Here is a 12,864-nt window from a genome sequence, read left to right as displayed (position 1 = left end):
TGTGTTCAAATGAATACATGTAGGTTAGTAGAAGCTTGCTCTGCAATGCTGTCTTTTGGTTCACGGAGTAAAGATCAAAATACTTTGTAATTCAGAATCTCTGCAAATTATTTTTAAAAACTCTCCTCTATTTTCCTCAATTAATCAATCTCATAAGTATTATGGATGAAAAACCTTATACTGCAAAAAAAAAAAAAATTGTCAATCTGTGTTATTTCTGCCCCATCATTTTAACATGGGACCATTCATCATTAAATTAGCATGTGTATTTGAATGGAATAACTCTAGATTGGATCACAGTCACGCCACAATTAGATGGTTATCAACCTCACACCACCACCTCCATGACTGACTTCTTTAGTACACCCTACCATGTGGTTAAGGGTTTCTCTTTTATGTATACTAAAATGTTGTCTTTCTACAAATAATTATCTCTAAATTTTATGGAAATTTTAGTAGCTTGGCTATGTGACCAATTCTGTTTGAATAGATTAAAAAAAAACCTATCAGTCTAAAGCAGTTAATAAACACTGTTTTGTCACTTTGGCAAGTAAATGCCATTAAGAATGCTTTGCAATTCAAAACTGGTTTGCACCTCAGGATTTAAAGTTGCCCATTTAAAGTAGAAAATGGGAAAGAGCTATGCATGCATGTCCTTCCCTTTCATATTATTAACTGTATTGTGAACTGAGTTCTACACAATTTATGTACTAATTCTCCTTACAGTTTACACAGCGGGACACAGTATGCAACTCTGAGGGCACTTAAACTCCACCACATGGATAATAAACATGTGCAGGCTGTGTGAGCAGTAGCATTTTAAAAAAATTACTGGGCTGACTGACAAGACATGTCTCTAATAAAGAAACACTTTTAACAAGGCAAGAAAATCATATTTCTTGTCTCCTTTATTCTGAACTTCATCTCATAGCCTTCTTTAAGACTCCTAACATTTTAGTCTAAATGTCTGAAAATGGAATGGGGAACACAGACATTTATCTGATACATTTTTTGGCCGGCCTAACTATACTACATGAATGAAAAATGGCTTGAACATTACAAACAAAAGGAGGCAACATTACTTCAGAGAAACATTTTGCATGCCATAAATCAAAAAAAATTTTTGGCCCCATACTAAAATGCCAGAGAATCCTTTGCTTTCTTTAGACCAAGCAAAAGAAGCTGTGCCAATAGCTATATTAAGCAATAAGGCCATTTCCACTAATGAATGAGGGCAAAACTAAATGTGCAACTTGAAGCCTTATCAGTATCATTTTTACTTTAATAGCAGGGATGGAGGGGGGGTCATCAAGATGGCAATACATAGAAAGGACAGTTTACCCTGTTGCTATCAGCCATAATTCTGACCAAAAAAAATTGTCCCTAGTCAGCTATTTGCCTTATGGGAGAAGGGCATCTCTCACTGTAACTTATGGGAGCTTTCTTGCTAAGATGAAATACGAAAGGGACCAATTTTCCTTGGGATGAGTTAATCCCCTTTTCAGTTGCTCACTGTGAGCCTGTTGAAAATCTTCTCTCCAGAAACAGTTGAAAGCTCTCAAGAAAGGTGTTGAAAAAGCTTGGCCCCAACTTCACAAACTTCATGTCTAATAGCTATTTTCAAAAATGTCATAACATCCTAACAATCTTGTGGGGAGCCTTCGGTCCTTTGGGTGTTAGAAACTTCATCTCCCAGAACATCCAGCCAAGGAGGCATGGGTCAGGCAACAATTCATCATTTCTGCTGTAATATTACTGATAAACATGATCCAGGATAGGGCTTCCCTGAAAAATCAAGACCATCCCACTGTTTTTCAAAGTCTGGGATCAATGAGGTCATCAAGGACAAAATACAGTACGGGCTTAATTTTTTCATCCCAGTGATGCTCACTATTTGATCTCCTCTAAGTGAGAAACCCAGGATCTTATCACACAACATTGGCATACTGCAATTGCACTGCAGTTCTCCCATCTTTCTCTGGAGCTTACATTATGTCTCTCCTGGTGTTGTACCACTGTTGGGTCATTTGGAAATCAATTATTTTCCCACTTGAAATAACCCATTAAAGACCCCCTATTCCTCTATGATTTAGTAACTATATTGGGTGTAAATGACTTGTTCCGCTCCACTGGAATACAGGTTGAGCCTCCCTTATTCAGAATTCTGAAATCCAAAATACTCCAAAACCCAAAACTTTTAATGGGTGGCTATGATAGTGACACCTTTGCTTTGTGACAGCTCAATGTAAACAAACTTGTTTCAACCCAAAAAATTATTTAAAATATTGTATACAATTCCCTTCAGGCTATGTGTATAACTAAAACACAAATGAATTTTGTGTTTAGAATTGGGTCCCATCTCTAAGATATCTGTGTGTGTGTGTGTGTGTGTGTGTGTGTGTGTGTGTGTGTACATTCAGGTATTCCAAAATCCAAAAAAAAAAAAAAAAGGGGGGGGGGGAATCAAAAACAGCTTCGGTCTTAAGCCAGAGTAGTAAAAGTGGAATAGCAGCGCTGTTTAAATATTTGAAGGGATGTCATATTCAGGAGGGAACAAGCTTGTTTTCTGCTGTTCCAGAGAACAGGACCCGGAACAATGGATGCAAGCTACAGGAAAAGAGATTCCACCTCAACATTAGGAGGAACTTCCTGACAGTAAGGGCTGTCCTACAGTGGAACACACTCCCTCGGAGTGTAGTGGAGTCTCCTTCTTTGAAGGCCTTTAAGCAGAGGCTGGATGGCCATCTGTCGGGTATGCTTTGATTGAGATTTCCTGCAAGGCAGGGGGTTGGACTGGATGGCCCTTGTGGTCTCTTCCAACTCTATGATAAGACTATAGTGTGGCAATGTGGATAATATGTCAAAATCAAGGTTTGGTTTCTGTAATTTTTTTAAACTGTGGATTACTGAATCCATGGATATGGAGGGCCGGCTGTATTGTTATATTTCAAATACAAGACAGCAAACACAAAAATAATACCACAAAGATGCATATTAAGTCATTTTGCAAAAGAGTACACTGCCATTCCATTACCTTTCTGAGTATAGAAGAAGCAGTTTCCAAATGGAATGACTTGAAACAACTGGCTAGTGAGACAAGCATCTCAACCTCTGTGACAGCACATATCGAGAGCAATTCCATGGATGGGCGGAAAGAGGTCCACTGCAAGACCTTTCTTCATAATATGCTCCACTCATGATAATAACAGCATTACTTCTGAAGGTCTTTTAGAGTTGTTCTTCTAGCTGCTGACACCTGGAGGCCCTTCATGCAACACAATTATAGTACTGTGATTCCACTTTACTACGATGACAACATCTATGGAGCCCTGGGATATATAGTCTGGTGAGCAGTGGCATCACTAAGGGGTGCAGGATGCATCAGGTGTCATCCCAGAAGAAGGGTAACACCTGGTCAGCCCCTCACCCCGCTGTCGGGTGAGGAAGGCAAGATGTGCCCCTCGCTGCTTCACTGCCACAGCAGATGCCTCTTCACAAGGTGTTCACCATAGTGGCAAAGGAAAGGGCCAAATTCTCCCCTCCCAGCTTTGCTGTGGTGGTGGAGACCCCCTCATGATAAGGGAGACTCATGAGGAGACTCACCCTGATAAAGGAGACTCACAAGGAGGCCTCTTCCACAGTGGCAAAGGAGAGGACTAAGTGCGTTTCTCCCAGTTTTGCTCCAGGAGTGGTGATGGAGAAGGCCAAGCACCCCCTTGTGGCCTCCTACCACCCCACCCCTACCTCATTGGGTGACACCAGGAGTGGGAATACCACTGCTGATGAGGCACTAAAGCTCTCTGGGTGTGAATTCGAAATACCTTTCCCTAAACTGGGAACCCCAGGCTTCTAAAGTATGGCAGTTAAAGTGGGATATAAAAGTGCTATAACAGTGTACTATAAAAGGTCCCTGGTTCATAAATAAGATCCATTAAGCATTCTGATTACACACTCTTAGAAGTAATGGTTTCAAAGAAGGGAAATCTGGATGCTAGATATAAAAGCTGGAGGAAAAGGTGAAGGATATTCCTTGGCTATGTAGAGCAAAAATGAATATCCAGCTCACATTACAGTACAAGTGGAAGAACACATGGAAAAGCCTCTTTCAATGAACACAAACACAGTTGAATAGAAGCAATAACACACACTGAGTTTTTCCTAAGACTGAGATCCAGAAAATATTGAACATAACAGATCATTGGTGAAAAAGAGAGGAAAACAACCCCTCTCAGTCACTTTGTCTCCATAGAAACATGGGGATTATCATTGATTCATCAAAAGCAGGTGTAGAATGGTACTTGGGAAACAGTTCTTCCTTGCTTATCAACACTGAGCAGCCATGAAATCCTACTACTATCAATGCAGTTTCAGGTCTTTAAAAAAGACAACTGTCTATGGTCAGAGATCCAGCATAGTGTAGCGGTTTGAGCATTTGACTATGACTCCGGAGATCAGGGTTTGATTCCCTGCTTGTTCTTTCCCTTATCAAGGAGGATGAAGAAGAGCAGCACGGACAGACTTCAGGGACAGAGCAGGCAAGCCTGAGAGTCCCACCCAAGGGAACAGCCGCTGCTAAACCTCGGAGGAGGCATGTGGTCGTAGTGGGGGACTCCTTGCTGAGGGGTACAGAAGCAGTGATTTGTAGGCCTGACAAGATGTCTCGAGCGGTGTGTTGTCTTCCAGGTGCAAAGATCCGTGATGTGACAGAGAGGCTGACAAGACTGGTCAAGCCTACTGACCAATACCCCGTCCTTTTGGTCCACGTGGGAACCAACGATACTGCAAGACACAGCCTGCAGAACATCAAAAGGGATTACGAGGCGCTTGGTAGGAAGCTGAAAGCAATGGATGTACAGGTTGTCATCTCGTCTCTTCTGCCAGTTGAAGGGCACGGTCCAGGAAGGGAGAGGAAAATAGCAGATGTGAACAACTGGCTCCGCAGATGGTGCCGCCGAGAAGGATTTGGATTCTTTGATCATGGGCTGCGGTTCCATGAGGAGGGACTTCTTGCAACGGACGGGTTGCATCTCACGCCAGTTGGAAGAAATGTTTTTGCCAACAGTCTCAAGAACTTGATCAGGAGGGCTTCCGTGGGGAAGGGAGACAATATTAAGGAAGGCGAAAGGGCTGGAGAAAATAGCCAAACAGACATAGAGGAAACAAGAAAAAAAGTGCAAGGACCCAACAGTGGGAGGCAAAAAAACTTGCACAAGCAGCAAGTAAATGGGACCCGTGGTCTGCGATGTCTCTACACTAATGCACAGAGCATGGGAAATAAGCAAGATGAACTTGAACTCCTAGTACAACAAAGCAAATATGATATAATAGACCTCACTGAAACCTGGTGGGATGAGTCTCATAACTGGAATGTAGGAATACAGGGGTATAACCTTTTAAAGAGAAATAGGCCAAACAGGAAGGAGGAGGAATAGCACTATATGTCAGAGATATTTACACCAATGAAGAGATCCAGGACATCAATCATGGAAGCCAGGTGGAGAGCATCTGGATAAAAATTAAAGGGGAGGGAAACAACAAGGATGTTATGGTGGGAGTCTACTACAGACCCCCAAGTCAGACTGAGGAATTGAATTATATCTTTCTAGAACAGATGACCACACAGTCAGAAAAGAGAGATGTAGTAGTGATGGGCGACTTCAATTTGCTGGAAGTCAAACTCAGCAAAATCCTCAAGATCTAACAAATTCCTCACTTGCCTGGAAGACTATTTCATGTTCCAAAAGAGGCAACAAGGGGGTCAGCTATTTTGGATCTGATCCTAACCAACAAGGATGACTTGGTTAATGGGGTACAAGTGGTGGGATCATTAGGTGGAAGTGACCACGTTCTCCTGGAGTTTGTTATACAATGGAAAGGAGAAGCCAGGCAGAGTCAGACACGCATCCTAGACTTTAGGAGAGCAGATTTCAGTAAACTTAGAGAAGTATCGAGGGTGATCCCGTGGTCAGAAATACTAAAAGGGAAGGGAGTTCAGGAAGGATGGGAGTTTCTCAAAAGAGAGATACTGAAGGCACAATTTCAAACAGTTCCAGTGAGAAAGAAAAATGGGAGGTGTCTCAAGAAACCAGGATGGATGACTAAGGCCCCATACAGACTGGCCAAAATAAAGCCACTTTGGGTCACTTTGGAGTATGCTGTTTAAGTGATGCATGCATCCTAAGAGTCCAGAAGCTGCACCAAAACTGTGTTCTAGTCCTTAGGACTGGATCGTGGCTTTGGCATGGCTTCTGGACTCTTAGGACACATGCATCATTTAAACAGCATACTTCAAAGTGACCCGAAGCAGCTTTATTTTGGCCAGTCTGTATGGGGCCTAAGAAACTTTCAACCGAGCTAAGTTTGAAACAGAACATGTATAAGAAATGGAAAAAGGGGGAAATCACAAAAAAGGAATTCAAAGAAATAGCAGGCATTTGTAGGGGTAAAGTCAGAAAAGCTAAAGCGCAGAATGAACTCAGGCTTGCTAGAGAGGTTAAAAAGAATAAAAAAGGATTTTTTGGATATGTCCGCAGCAAAAGGAAGAAGAAGGAAATGGTAGGGCCACTGCATGGAGAAGATGGCAAAATGCTAACAGAAGACAGAGAAAAGGCAGAATTACTCAACACCTTCTTTGCCTCAGTCTTCTCAGAAAAGGCAAAGGGTGCTCAACCAGGGGATAATGGAGCAGAGGACAGAATAGGGGAATTTCAGCACAGAATAAGTAGAGATAGTAGAGAAGTACCTTGTTAATCTAAATGAATTTAAGTCTCCAGGACCAGATGAACTATATCCAAGGGTACTAAAAGAACTGGCAAATGTAATATCGGAGCCATTGGCAATCATATTTGAAAACTCCTGGAAAACAGGAGAAATCCCAGCAGACTGGAGGAGGGCAAATGTTGTCCCGATCTTCAAAAAGAGGAAAAAAGAGGATCCCAACAATTATTGTCCAGTTAGTCTGACATCTATACCAGGAAAGATTCTGCAGCAGATCATTAAACAGAGAGTCTGTGAACATCTAGAAGGCAATGCCATAATCACAAAAAGTCAACACGGGTTTCAGAGAAACAAGGCATGCCAGACAAATCTAATCTCTTTCTTTGATAAAATTACCAGCTTGGTAGATGAAGGGAATGCTGTGGATATAGTATATCTTGATTTCAATAAGGCCTTTGACAAGGTTTCCCATGACATTCTTGCAAACAAGCTTGTAAAATGTGGGTGAGACAAAGTAACTGTTAAATGGATTTGTAATTGGTTGACTGGCCGGACCCAAAGGGTGCTCAACAATGGCTCCTTTTCATCCTGGAGAGAAGTGACCAGTGGGGTCCCACAGGGCTCTGTCCTGGGCCCAGTGTTATTCAACATCTTTATCAATGACCTGGATGATAGAATTGGGAGCATACTTATCAAATTTGCAGATGACACCAAATTAGGAGGAATAGTTAATACTCCAGAGGACAGGATCAACATTCAAAATGATCTGAATAGCCTAGAAAGCTGGGCCAAAGCTAACAAAATGAAATTCAACACAGAGAAATGTAAGGTACTGCACTTAGGGCAGAAAAATGAAATGCACAGATATAGGATGGGGGACACCTGGCTGAATGAAACTACATGTGAAAGGGATCTGGGAGTCCAAGTAGACATGAGTCAACATTGCGATGCGGCAGGTAAAAAGGCCAATGCAATTTTAGGCTGCATCAATAAAAGTATAATGTCTAGATCAAGAGAAGTACTGTAATAGTGCCATTGTATTCTGCTCTGGTCAGGCCCCACCTGGAATATTGTGTCCAGTTCTGGGCGCCACAATTCAAAAAGGACATTGAGAAACTGGAGCGTGTCCAGAGGAGGGCAACTAAAATGGTGAAAGGTCTGGAAACCTTGCCCTATGAGGAATGACTCAGAGAGTTGGGGATGTTTAGCCTGGAGAAGAGAAGATTAAGAGGTGATATGATAGCCCTGTTTAAATATTTGAAAGGAAGTCATATTGAGGAGGGAGCAAGCTTGTTTTCTGCTGCTCCAGAGAACAGGATCCGGAACAATGGATGCAAGCTACAGGAAAAGAGATTCCACCTCAACATTAGGAAGAACTTCTTGACAGTAAGGGCTGTTCGACAGTGGAACACACTCTCTCGGAGTGTAGTGGAGTCTCCTTCATTGGAGGTCTTTAAGCAGAGGCTGGATGGCCATCTGCTGGGGATGCTTTGATTTGGATTTCCCGCATAGCAGGACTGGATGGCCCGTGCGGTCTCTTCCAACTCTATGATTCTATGGAGACCCACTGGTGACATTTGTTATGTCACATACCCTCAGACCCAGAAAACCCTGTGATAGGTTTGCCTTATGGTTGCCATAAGTCATAAAACAACTTGAAGGAACAGAGCAACTACCTGTGGCCAATAGTGATAAAGTGTAACGGACCCCCTCTTAAAGATGGCAGGCGCTTGGGCTTTACTTATCCCACCGCTGCCACCATTTATGTAACGGATGTCCAAACCACAAGCCTTCTTTTTTTATGGCAAGCACCTGGGACTTCTGTTATCCCACTGCTCCACCCAATTATGTAATATGAACCCCCTTCCCTCTGGCAGGTTCACCTTATTTAATATAGTAGCGTGGAGCTGATATGTATGACTGACAAGCTTTTATGTAAACCAAAATACAAACTTTATTAAACAGAATGGTTGAACATCTCTTTCTTGAACTGAATGATATTATGTAATTGATAGTTCAGGCACAGGTTACTTAGTTACACTTGTATTATCTGACTCGGCTACTGTCATTTTACTTTTCCCTAGATATCCCTCTATCACCTAGAGACTTTCCTGCCTCTCTTTAGACAGTTTGTTCTCTTAACTCAGCCACCAAGGCTAACCATATCCCGCAGGATATTACACTCCAGTCCCTCCCTCTCCTAGAGGTCTGGCAGTGCAACGGTGGGGAGCCCTTACTACACAGACTCTACCCCTAACCGTCCTTCTGGAGCCCTGGAACCCTCCATCTCAGGATTCCAGCCCCTAACTAACACATTCCCGAAGGAACTCCTGGACCTCAGTCCTCTCTCCCCAAGATTCTAAACCCTAATTGCCGTTCTAAACTGTCTCGGTTCTAACTGACTCCCCAACTGTCAGTTCGGAATCTTCAAAAGTTCCAGCCTGCAGGCTATTGGCTGGCCCTCAGTTGCCTTCTGATTGGACAGCTGGGAGTGCTCTCCGTTACATAAAGGTACCTCAATATTTGTGAGTAAAAAAGGCAAAATCAAAATACTATAGCATGCCACTAAAGGGACAATTCTATGGCCCCTGGGAAAGTGTCTTGAGACCATCAGATCTCATAGGTCTCTCCTTCTATCCACATGCTGGAAAAAGTATAGCCATGTGAATTTTGGTGCAGTCTATCCACTGTTGGCCTACCCTCATTGTTATTCAACTATCAGCAATCTAATGATGGCAGAGAGAGCCATAGTGAGAAAATGTATCCAGTGGAAAAATGTTCTTGATCTCCCTCCCCCCCATACACATAACAAGGGAAGAAAAATACAGCAGTACCAGACTTGCACTTATTTTCTCTCCAGTCTCTCCTCCACCCCCTATACAGTTAGTGCAAGCTTCAGACACTACTGTTCATCTCCGTGGATTTTTCCTCCTGCCACCCCCACAGATCTCATAGAATCACAGTTGGAAGAGACAACAGTGCCATCCAGTCCAACCCTCTGCCATGCAGGAACTCATAATCAAAGCACCCCTGAGAGGGGATCATCTAGTCTCTCTTTAAAGACCTCCAAAGAAGGAGATGCCACCACTTTCCAAGAGAGTGTATTCCACTGAGTGGTCAATGAAGGATGCAGAGCCAAAAACAAACTAAGGGGGGATACAGATGGGCAGAAAGGGGTGACAAGATGCCAACTCATTCTGCCCCAGATGGAGGCCACAGCAGAGAAATGCTGCAGCCTCCGTGAGGCCTAAAAAGAACCTGCTCCTGGCAGATTCTTTTTGCGCCATCTGGTAGGTGCCATTGGCACCCTCACAAGCAATGATGATGTCCATGCAGCACAGCGCTTTTTGGGCGCTGCACCATGTAGACGTCATTGTTGCATGCCCTATATGGTGCCCGCGGCACCAATTGTAGGGTAGGCATGTGCAGATGCCCAGGTCTACAAAACCCTAATTCCAGTCCCAGACCGGTGCAAAGCGCCAGTCTGTACAGATATTACTTGGAAACAATTTAAGTTGATGATATTGTGACATTACTAAATTTAGCTTTCCGAATAAGGTAGTCCCAAATCAATTTAAACAATGTGAAGTCGAAGGCTTTCGTGGCCAGCATCCATAGTTTTTTGTGGGGTTTTGGGGCTATATGGCCATGTTTTAGAAGAGTTTCCCATTTGCATTTGCTGAGTCCTCAGTAGCAGAACATGCCACAAACCATCCTGGGCATAAAATACTGTTTGAAAACACTGAAATTCTGGATCATGCCAAGCACTACCATGTCAGGATGCACAGGGAATCCATTGAAATCCACAAACATCTGGATAATTTCAACCGGAAAGAAGAAACCCTTAAAGTGAACCAAATTTGGCTACCAGTCCTGAGGAATAGCAAAATAAGAACTCAGCAAATGCAAATGGAAAAACACTCAGAGTCAGGGGCTTTCCCAGCAGATAATGGTCACCAATTAGCAGACACTAATCCTCTTTTGCATTAGCCTCCCAGCCTAAGGCCTGCCATCAGCAACAGAACAATACACATGCAAATCACTCCTGCATTCCCAGGCTCATACAGTATATATATATATATATATATATATATATATATATATATATATACCCAACTTTTTCCAGGCAAGCATTCTCTGAAGATGCCAGCCACAAATGCTGGCGAAACATCAGGAAGAAACTCTTTTAGAACATGACCACATAGCCAGAAAAAAACAGAAAAACAATTTAAATAACTTTAGAAAGCTAAACAAGCTGTTGTTTTACTGGACAATAAATTGAGCAAAGTATGGAAAAGAGCATGACTTCATTTTTCTCTGGAAAGGTAAGCCTACTTAATGACTTTTAAGTACAACATTTTAGTTGGGGCAACCAATGTAAGCTCTTCTAGTTTAAACGGGAGTTGTAACTTTCTTGGGACTGCAGACTAAGGAATATCACTACTGAGTCACGAAATTATCAATTTTTTATATGAAAAGTGCAAGTTTATAAAATCTTTTAGAATTCTTAATTCAAAAGCTGCCACTTATTTTTTTAAAGACATAGTAGTGCCCACTACAGGTATTACTAAAGTCTACCTTTTAAATTTTACTTCTGGACCAAAGAAGTGTTTCTTTTTTTCCTTCAGAATGAGGTCAAAAAACATGAACATATACTACAGTAATACACAATACATTTTACATCATCTTTTACAGTTACATTTCTCATTTTCTTTTTTTTAAAAAAGAAACAGCATCAATATTTAGAAATTATACAGCTATTTGGGGTATATGGCAGCAGTGAAAGGCTGAGGTAATGTGTGTACAAGGATAAGTTTTATGTAAAGTTGGGTTATCTGGCACATTGACAGAAAGAGATGTGATAAATGAGAAAATTAGTCTTGAAAGGCTGCAACAGGCACTGAGCTGGCATATTACATGAATGCAACTGAAGAGGAGATTCAAGAAAATGGCACTCAGCTTCAAGCAGGAAATTACGCAGAAGGAACTTGAAATTAAAATTTCGATTCTTAGTTCAAAAGGCTGCAGAGGTGACAGCAAAGCCTTATTTTAATTACTTTCCATTCCAAAAAAACCAGCTAGAGCAGTTTACAATATTCATATTTACAAAGTATAATAAAATCAATAATAAACCTGCAAGCAGTGATAAAATAAAATGAAACTAATTTTATATGTAAAATATTTCAATGAAAATATTAAAATCACACGGAATAACCTTCTAGGTTAGTAATCAGAAAAATGCTCGAGTAAACAAACTAATCTTCACTGATGGCAGAAAACAGCCAGCACTGGTATCCCACCTGATCTCTAGGAAGATTATTCCACATGATGGACCTGAATTGACTACAGAAAATAACATCCTCACTTACAAACTCTTATCAGACCAAGGAACTAGAAGCACAGTAGTCTCCCTTTCAAGCACAGAGACCCAAGTAGTTTATTTATATGAAAAAGGTGGCCTTGCAAACAACCTGCTTCTGAGCTGTTTAGGTCCCTATAAAATGAGATTAGCAATTACTCTTAGCAAATAAGGTAGGGCTGTGCAACCAATTCATCTGAATCTGTACAGCAAAGTGAACTGGCCTGATTTAGGTTAATTTGGACCAGCTGCAGATTGGATCAGATTAGGGTAATACAATTCTGGAACAGAACATCACAGGATGAACCACTCTTGACTGATCCAGGGATCAAAATCAGCCTCATATTGGGAGAAAGGTCAGATAAAAAAATAAGTATGTGGAGAAAAGCTAGGCAGGATGCTTACAGCAAAGTTAATAGAAGCCATATTAACCTGTGTGCAAATTCCATTGAATTTGGTGGAACTTAATTGCTTTTCACATTTATTACAATAGAAACTAATTGTAACTAAGACCACACTGCAGAAATAAAGCAGTTTGACACCACTTCAATTGTCTTGGAATTCTGGGATTTGTAGTTTGGTCTGTCAGAGAACTCTGGTGGCTCACCAAACTAAAAATCCCAGGTTTTCACAGGATGGTGTAACAACAGTTAAAGTGGTGTCAAACTGCTTAATTTCTGCAGTGTGGATGTAACCTTAGTCAGGCTGCAATCCAACACTCAGTTTTCTTTGATCAGACCATAATGAACCTAATGAGACTTAGGGCTGGAACAGACCACATAAAAAGC

General features: G+C 41.7%; 1 protein-coding gene across 1 annotated transcript in view; it reads right to left on the bottom strand.

Annotated features, from left to right (window-relative positions):
* ANO1 (anoctamin 1) overlaps positions 1-12,864 on the bottom strand; it is a 169,517-nt gene that overhangs the window by 147,719 nt on the left and 8,934 nt on the right. The gene's annotated exons all lie outside the window — the stretch shown is intronic.

Source organism: Sceloporus occidentalis, unplaced genomic scaffold (genome assembly GCF_023333645.1).
Source record: "Sceloporus occidentalis isolate IW3139 unplaced genomic scaffold, rSceOcc1.0.p SCAF_4, whole genome shotgun sequence".
Taxonomy (NCBI): domain Eukaryota; kingdom Metazoa; phylum Chordata; class Lepidosauria; order Squamata; family Phrynosomatidae; genus Sceloporus; species Sceloporus occidentalis.
The sequence above is the reverse complement of the archived record's forward strand: the minus strand, read 5'-3'. Positions and strand labels throughout refer to the sequence as shown.